This window comes from Apis laboriosa, unplaced genomic scaffold, assembly GCF_014066325.1.
Source record: "Apis laboriosa isolate Shangri-la unplaced genomic scaffold, ASM1406632v1 scaffold81_cov154, whole genome shotgun sequence".
Lineage (NCBI taxonomy): Eukaryota > Metazoa > Arthropoda > Insecta > Hymenoptera > Apidae > Apis > Apis laboriosa.
Window position 1 is genome coordinate 329,363 of NW_025224529.1, and position 7,181 is coordinate 336,543.

Here is a 7,181-nt window from a genome sequence, read left to right on the forward strand (position 1 = left end):
CTACAAATTGGAAATATATAATAACTACAATGCCACATGCAATCTTCTTTTACGAAAAAATTTACCTCCAAATAAATTTTCAAAAAAGAAAATTTATTTGAAAATAACTTCAAATCTGATTATATAAACAATAAAAGAAATTATAAAGAAGCAAATAGAAAAGTAAAGCAAATATTAATTCCTATCAATATTTTACATTTTCATCATCATGAAAATTAAAAGTTACTGATAAATAGTATAAAATACATAAAATTAGCAAAATAAATATTTGAATTATTTCAAAACGTCCCACTACTTTGCCCATTTATTTTCTACTTATCTATATTATTTTATTTATTTAATTAATATCTATTAACACACATTAATACGCATGCATGTATTAAATTACAAATATATTTAATTCCATCAATGTTAAGTATATTTTAATCTTGTATTTCTAATATAGAATATTCTACAACACACAAGCTTTACAAAATTCAATTAAAAAATCTATAATATAAAAATTTAATAATTTCTTCAAAAACTACCTAACTCTATCTGTCAGAAATCTGAATATAATAATAAAAGCTAATTATAATAAATATCTATACAAAAGAATTATTAAACTTCAGAGGACATACGACTTTTTACTACAAAATATTACTCAATTAAATTCATGTCATTATTTATTTAAATATTCATATTGAGTATTTGTAAATGCATATTCATCTAACTATGTACATTTACAAATATTAATATATTAAATATACTTTGATTTTATGAACTACTTATTAAATTATATCATTTAAATTTCTAATATTATATATAAATAATATAAAATTTTTATAATATATCTATTAACCATTATAAAGTTAACCATTTTTATTATTTTCCTTATTCTGTTGATGTACTGACTCTAATATGCATTCGAAACGAATAATTGAGAATCCGGAAAAAACATATATATGTGACTCACCATTAGATGTGATGAATTTGCTATTGATACTGCTATTGATATTCCATGAAAATTATTGCACAACCATTATGAATTAAGAAGCGAGAACTACTAAAAAATGGAATATCACAATTTAAAATAAATTATATATATATTTGAAACGAATAATTAAAAAAAAAAAAAATAAAAGACTAATAACGCGTTTGTTAAACTATAATTAAAACAAACATATAATCTAAATTCGTGAATATAGTTATTCTATTTAATTAGAGCTATTATACTGTAAAATATACTATATAAATTATTTGAAGTACTATTACAAAGCAAAGACTCAATCTACCAATCTAAAATCTACGCATTGCGCGCGATTAAATTTTCTGAAAGAAAAGTTGCATTAGCAGAAAAGGGGGTTAATAAAAAAATAAAATATTTTTTTATAATTTTTTTTCTTCTATCAAACATTTATTAAAGAAAATTTCTATTTTTATAGACCTATGAATTAGAATTAGATGCTGCAAGAATAAATTTAATTTATTTAGAATAAAAAATATAACCTAATATATCTAAAATAATAATATAATTTGTTTAATTTTTTTAAATTATCTAATCTCTTCTTTTACTGTAGTATTTTTAATAATTAATATATTGAATTTACTATTATATATACTAACTTCTTTTTATTATATATTAACAAGTAATAAAAAAAAACATACTGATTTTTAATATAAAAAATAAAATGTTATTAATTATTTAATTATTATTAAAATGCGGATATTAATGTTAAAATTCCTTTTCCCTATTTTGTAGATTATCTCAATATTCAAATATTAATTTGCATTAAAAAAATCAAATTTTTAATATAAATATATATAATATACGAAATTAGAATCCTATTGAAACAATGCAATATTAATTTCATTTTAAAAACCGATATCTTTGCTAATAACTAACAGTAAAATAGGTTACAAAGAAAATTCAATAAATTGTTTCGCAAAAATAATATTAATTATAATAAATCAATAAATAATTCCATAAATGTAATAAATAAATAATAGTAAAGAAAAATAAACAATAAGAAAACAATAATTACAAAAATTATATATAATATAATAAATTAGTCACATACCTGAAAGCGAAACGAAGCCACCAAACAGCACGACATTCGACAGCAAAATAGCAGCTCGTGGCACGATTTCGTTTATCGAATTGGATTAAGGAGACTATATGCTCGAAGTTTGACAACAATTCGAAACATTGAACGTAATAAGAAACCACTCATTTCCTGGAAAGGTAATAAATATTTTTCGCTTTCAACAAACATAGCAAAACAAAAATAATACAGCATCAATTTCTAGGAAAGCACAATTATAAGAAACGTTCCTAACTCGAGCCAATATGAAAACAAAAACAATACGCATGAATAGACATGTCTAAAAAATATTTGTACGAATGAAATATGAAAATGATTTATTATAATTATTTCTATTTCCATTCGAATAAGAAAGAAATTTATAATTATTTTATATATATTTTATATATATTTTTTATTAAAACCTTACCACATTTATATGAAGGCGAAGTATTCATAACCTATTGCATCTTCCACGCTATTCCAATAATCAAGCAATCTGCACAATTAAAAATTGTTTTAGAACAATAAAACAATTATAATATAATAAAATTAAAATAATATTAAAATAATGTGATAAAATATAACATTCAAATCTAATTATAAATGTTTATAATATGAACAATCGATTATTGAAATTATCAAATATGTTAGCAATGACCAATGACTAAAAAACGTTTAAAAGACAATTTAATTTTGATATAATATTTCACAAATGCTTAAATACACTAATTAAAAAAAAGCACTAATAATATAAAAATTATACTACACCAAATTCACGTAATTAAATATGATAAAATGACGCGCAATTCTCCTATGATTCTCTTGGCAGTAGACTGACGCCATGACGCAACTGATTCCCTTACCACTAGATCTTACAAGCTTCCTGATTGGCTGGAGTGATCTATCTAATTTACTTCAGCTGTGTTGAAAATGTATGAAAATTTGAGTAAATAATACATCTCAATTGTAAATTTATATAATTTTTATAATAAAACGACAATTAAAAATATGATAATCAAATACATATTAATTAAATAAGAGTATTAATAGTACACAAATTATACTACAATATCAAATACCACAAAATTATATATCTATAACAAGACGACACCTATTTTTCCTACGATTCCTGACAGCAGGCTTCAGGCCACTAATTTTTCTTACCATTAAATACTAGAAGCTTTCTGATTGGCTAGAATAACTTAGCCTATTCAAATCGACTGCCTAAAAATTATACAATTTATTTCTAAATTTTTATAACTCTCACAATGATCCACCGATTAAAAATATAATAATAATATGCGTGTTAATTAAACAAGAGTATTATTAGTACACAAATTATACTACAATATGAAATTTCACAAAATTATATATCTACAATGAGACGACACGTACTTTCTCTACGATTCCTGACAGTAGACTGACGTCACGCAATTAATTTTTCTTACCGTTAAATACTAGAAGCTCTCTGATTGGCTAGAATCACCTACCTATTCAAATCGACTACCTAAAAATTATACAATTTATTTCTAAATTTTTATAACTCTCACAATGATTCATCGATTAAAAATATAATAATAATACGCATGTTAATTAAACAAGAGTATTATTAGTACATAAATTATACTACAATATCAAAATATCATAAAATTATATACCTATAATGAGACGACACGTACTTTTCTTGCGATTTCTGACAGTGGACTCATGCTATGCAATTAATTTAAAATCAAGCTTCCTGATTGGCTAGAATAACCTATCCTATTCAAATCGACTATCTAAAAATTATACAATTTATTTCTAAATTTTTATAACTCTCACAATGATCCACCGATTAAAAATATAATAATAACACGCATGTTAATTAAATAAAAGTATTATTAGTACACAAATTATACTACAATATCAAATTCCACAAAATTATATACCTATAACGAGACGATACGTACTTTTCTTGCGATTCCTGACAGTAGACTGACGTCACGCAATTAATTTTTCTTACCATTAAATACTAGAAGCTCTCTGATTGGCTAGAATCATCTACCCTATTCAAATCGACTGCCTAAAAATTATACAATTTATTTCTAAATTTTTGTAACTCTCACAATGATCCAACAATTAAAAATATAATAACAACACGCGTTTTAATTAAACAAGAGTATTATTAGTACATAAATTATATTACAATATCAAATTCCACAAAATTATATAATGAGACGACACGTACTTTTTTTGCGATTCCTAAGTAGACTCATGCTATGCAATTAATTTGTCTAACCATTAAATTCTACAAGCTTTCTGATTGGCTAGAATAACCTATCCTATTCAAATCGACTATCTAAAAATTATACAATTTATTTCTAAATTTTTATAATTCTCAGAATGATTTACCGATTAAAAATATAATAATAACACGCATATTAATTAAACAAGAATATTATTAATACGCAAATTATACTATAATATCAAATTCATAAAATTAAATATATAAATATCTATAATGAAACGATACGTACTTTTCCTTCGATTCTTGACAGTAGATTCACGCTGTGCAATTAATTTATTTAATTATTAAATTTTAGAAGCTTCCTGATTTGCTAGAATAACCTATCCTATTCAAATCGACTGCCTAAAAATTATACAATTTTTTTTCTAAATTTTTATAACTCTCACAATGATCGACTGATTAAAAATATAATAATAACACGCGTGTTAATTAAGCAAAAGTATTATTAGTATGCAAATTATATTATAATATCAAATTCACAAAACTATATATCTATAATGAAATGACACGTACTCTCTTTATGATTTCTGACAGTAGACTGACGTTACGTAATTGATTTGTCTACCACTAAAGTCAAGAAGCTTTCTGATTGGTTGGAATGGCCTGTCTTATTTATTGCAATTGTATAAAAATAATACAATTTATTTGTAGATTTCTTTAAATCCTATAATGATATACCGATTAATAATAACTGTATTATTTTTATGCAATTGAAATAAATAAGTATAAAATCTGTATTATTTTCAAGCAATTGACATAAATAAGATTAGCCATTCCAGCCAATCAGAAAGCTTCTTGACTTTAGTGGTAGAAAATTCAGTTACGTAACGTTAGTCTAGTGTCACGAATCATAGAGGAGGTGCGTGTTGTATCATTAAACATATATAATTTTATGAAATTTGATATTGTAGTATAATTTGCATATTAATAATACTCTTGTTTAATTAACAATTTATTATTATTATATTTTTAATGTGGATCATTGTAAAAGTTATAAAAATGTAGAAATAAATTGTATAATTTTTAGGTAGTCGATTTGAACAGGTTAAGTGATTCTAGCCAATCAGGAAGCTTCTAGTATTTAATGGTAAGAAAAATTAATTGTATAGCGTGAGTCTACTGTCAGGAATCGAAGGAAAAATGTGTCGTCTCATAATAGATATATAATTTTGTGGAATTTGATATTGTAGTATAATTTTTATGCTATTAGTATTTTTATTTAATTATCACGTGTTTAATTATTATATTTTTAATCGATCATTGTAAGAGTTATAAAAATTTTGAAATAAAATGTATTATTTTTACATGATTGAAATAAATAAAAAATTGGTGATTCTAGGTAATCAGAAAGCTTTTATTGAGTTATTAGACAAATCAGTCATAACATCAGTCTGATGTCAAATATAAAAAAAGTATGTAATATTATAAATATATTATTATATGGAATTTGATATTGTAGTTTAACTTTTGTACTATTAATACTTTTTTTTACTTCATAAGTTTTTAATTACTATATTTTTAATAATTCAACATTTTGATTTTCAGAATACATTCCTTAAGGATTGAACTTAATTATGGTAAGGATCAAACAATATTATCATATTATCATATTATCAATATTATCATAATAATGATCAAAATTTTGACTTCTTCCTAATTAATGTACTTTATAACTTCATCACAGAAGTATCCCTTACAACATTAATTCCAAAGAGGTTACTGGAATGAAGAGATCGAGGAGAATGAAGAACCGATAGCACTCGTTCTGTGCAGAAGGCCACAGCCACTCAATTTTGGGGTTAATACCTTTGCTAGCATTCGTATTGCAGCATTTCATCCCTTCTGCACGCCTACGTATTCCCACTCTCATACCACTGATTTACAGCCCTGGCATCGATATATATTCCCCCTCCCTTTGATTTCGCTCGACGTGCACGAACGAGAGCGAATCACGTTTCACAAATACGCGCGCCACGACCCGTTTCGATTTTAGCTTGATGCTCGCGCGCACGACGAAAGGGCTCTTAGGGGGTGGATCGACGTGGGATGGCAAATTAGAGAGCACACGCGGGACCAGGCCGACTCGAGAAATGTTGTAATGAACGAAACAAGTTTTATTCGGTTTTCCTTGTTCCCCTGTTTACTTTGTTTCGTCCGCGAGCCGGTGTCATCGACGTGCGCTTCACTGCAAAACGTGTCCTCCGAATCCACGGATGACACAATTTCGTTGGATTCTTTTGAAAATTGTTTGTAGATTTTTTTTTTATGGAACTATCGCGTGATGCGTGTGTACGTGCAATGAATTTATATACATTGAATGTATATTGAATGTATATAAATTTTAAGAAAAATTCAATAAATTTGTATCTAAAGAACTTAGATATACAACTTTTTCACAATTAATTATATATATATTATAATGTAAAAAATTTTTATTGAGCCTTCTCAATAATTAATAATTATCTCAAGTTATTTAAATAGTTAAATTTGAACAGTATGCTTCAATTCTGAAAAATACTTCATGAAACGTTGTTAAATTTAAAAATTAATGGCATTGCAAGTTGTTTCGAGATTTCTTTGCATAAACAACAGGATTACTTCGATGAGAATCTTGAAATATTTATTCGAGTTGTTCGTAATAGAGTTGCATATTTCTAGAAGCAAAGTTCTTGTATGATATTACACGCCTCTACATAAAAAGAAGGCGGTACGATTTCATATATTTCTTCTAAATGGCAAACAATCTTCGTATCTATACTTTTCTGCATAAAGTCCATGTATGCATCTGTTAAATATACCAGTTTGCAAGCATTCTAGATCTATACATA

The 7,181-nt window shown here is 25.2% G+C and overlaps 1 protein-coding gene and 1 long non-coding RNA gene across 2 annotated transcripts in view; one reads left to right on the forward strand and one right to left on the reverse strand.

Moving 5' to 3' along the window:
- LOC122719527 (hemicentin-2-like) overlaps positions 1-2,161 on the reverse strand; it is a 317,917-nt gene extending 315,756 nt beyond the window's left edge. Inside the window, exon 1 of the mRNA XM_043945433.1 lies at positions 2,061-2,161. The gene's annotated coding sequence lies outside the window, so the exon portion shown is untranslated. The remainder of the gene's footprint in view (positions 1-2,060) is intronic.
- Positions 2,162-5,692: 3,531 nt separating this feature from the next.
- LOC122719530 lies at positions 5,693-6,157 on the forward strand. The gene is made up of 3 exons (XR_006347636.1): positions 5,693-5,765; positions 5,899-5,930; positions 6,038-6,157. It is a non-coding gene; the product is annotated as an uncharacterized LOC122719530 (long non-coding RNA).
- The last annotated feature ends 1,024 nt before the right edge of the window (positions 6,158-7,181 follow it).